Source organism: Branchiostoma belcheri, unplaced genomic scaffold, assembly GCF_001625305.1.
Source record: "Branchiostoma belcheri isolate BF01 breed outbred unplaced genomic scaffold, Haploidv18h27 scaffold371, whole genome shotgun sequence".
In the NCBI taxonomy this organism is placed as follows: Eukaryota; Metazoa; Chordata; class Leptocardii; order Amphioxiformes; family Branchiostomatidae; genus Branchiostoma; species Branchiostoma belcheri.
In genome coordinates this window covers 46,984-49,076 of record NW_017803989.1, presented here as the reverse complement: position 1 = coordinate 49,076, position 2,093 = coordinate 46,984, and positions in this window count along the sequence as shown.

Genomic DNA, 2,093 nt, shown 5'->3' with positions numbered 1-2,093 from the left:
TTACGTACTGCAGTTTCTCCGAGTGAAAATGTGTGACGATTTTCAAGCAAAGGTCGAGAGAGACATTTGGTGTAGAAAACAGTTACGGACAAATGTATTTTGTCTCCTTCCAAGCGGCACTAATCGACATCCGGGGTAATGGTTCTCTGAGGAATTTGGTGGGGCACCCTGTTGGGTTTTTGTACAACGTTAGACTACACTCTGTATCTTCATAAACATTTTTTTATTTCAATTTTGTACAACATATTCCCGAAGATGTAACGATTCCAAAGTCAGGAATACAGTAGGTGTACATATGAAAAGATTCACGTCGACTATTGACACTGAATTTATCTTCGCATAGGCCTGGATTTCTAGTAAAGTGATAGGATGTATTGGTACCAATAATGTTAATGCAAGTTTGGGAGCCTTTAATAATTCTGATATTCAAACACGCCTTGCAAATTGACTTTATTTCACTAAAGGCGACACACATGTAGGCCATTCTTTTGTGAATGAGTTCACATCATCTAATCTTATCTATCCCTTAGTCTAATCATTCAAACCACAGATGATCTGACGACCAGTTTACTCTGCCGTCGTCGGTTTTCTGTATGTTTAGTGCTTCTCAAGGTAACAAAAAATCATCACAGTGTAATAAATGCAAACAACATTACGATTGCAGTAAATATGCTAGCTTTACTACGTCTCTGAAAAAAATCAAAATTGACAGTTGAGTTTTTAAACCGGCCAGTATTTTACCCTGGGTAAAAACAATAAGGAAGTGCTCCCACTGTGACCTTCCCAGCAGATTGAATAGTGAATTGGCCCATAAACTCATAAAAATCCTAGACTGTCTATCCTTCAGAACAAAGGCAGGAGCATTTGCATACTGGTCAGTTTTCAAAGATTCAAATTTTTATCATCTACTGGTTTTCAGTGTAACATTTTCAAAAGGCAGAATGACCCAGATACTTGTTACGAAGCCACATAAGCAAGGAAATCGCAACTTTCAGTTCGAAAAATCAATCTTGAACAAATTCCAACTTTCAAATCAGCCCTGTCAAAGTTTTATCCAATGGCATACATGCACATGTATATGGCGCCCTTACTATATACATTGTAATACCCTTCCTTGCTATATCAAACTTTCAAAGTGTCTACTTGTATCTGTCTTTCTCACAACTGAATTAGCTTTGGCAGTTTTGTGTCTGACATATGGCTTGTAAATGTGATGCCTACTTGCAGTCAGATAAACCAGTATGGACTTAGGCTCTGTATGTAGAACTGGGCATGTAACTGTCAACCAAGGTCTCAAGCTACAAGTCAGAATATGGCAAGCCAGTATACTTCATATTTCTGGATACTCGTGAATATAGCTTCTTATATATATGTGTGTGTCTCATTTTAAAGTGTCTTGAAGAGAAATTTTTACTTGGCAAGCTAAACTGTCTTAGACAGGCCTCCCTCCACGTATACTGCACGGCTGCCAGAACAAGACTGAAGTCTGGTAGTTTATGTTATCGAATTTATATCGGCAGGGTGGGGTCATTATATAGTATTACTGGCCTCTTTAAGACATATCATATGACACAAAAGTTCCCAGAATAACCATAATTACTAAACATTCCCAAATCATGAACAATATACAACCCTACTTCAATTGTTCAATTGGATTGTGATGATATTTGACATGTTGGTAGGACTTAGGAAGGCAAAGGTCAAGGTCAAATATGGCCTCCTGGTGACTGACCTTGGAACCGCTGTACTCCCGGCTGTTGTCGCGTACCAGACATGCATTTTACTAGAAACCGTCGGAGTGTTTATGACGGGAGGTTAAGCTGTACGTGGTCCACTAGTACTGTTCATTATGCTTGTCGAAAAGACCTCGAAATTTCCCCGGTACAATGAAGCTGCGAATACATTGTCTCTCTTCTTTATCACGACCAGTTGGAGAATAGATTTTCCGTGAGCTAAATCTGGATATTGATAATTTTCCTTCTTTTTATACTGCCATACCAGATTAATGAAAGGAGTTACAGCTCAAATGATGGCTGTATTCCCCAGGTAGCCCTGGTATTGTTGTTAAGACAGCTTCGCCTGAAAGTTGTCTG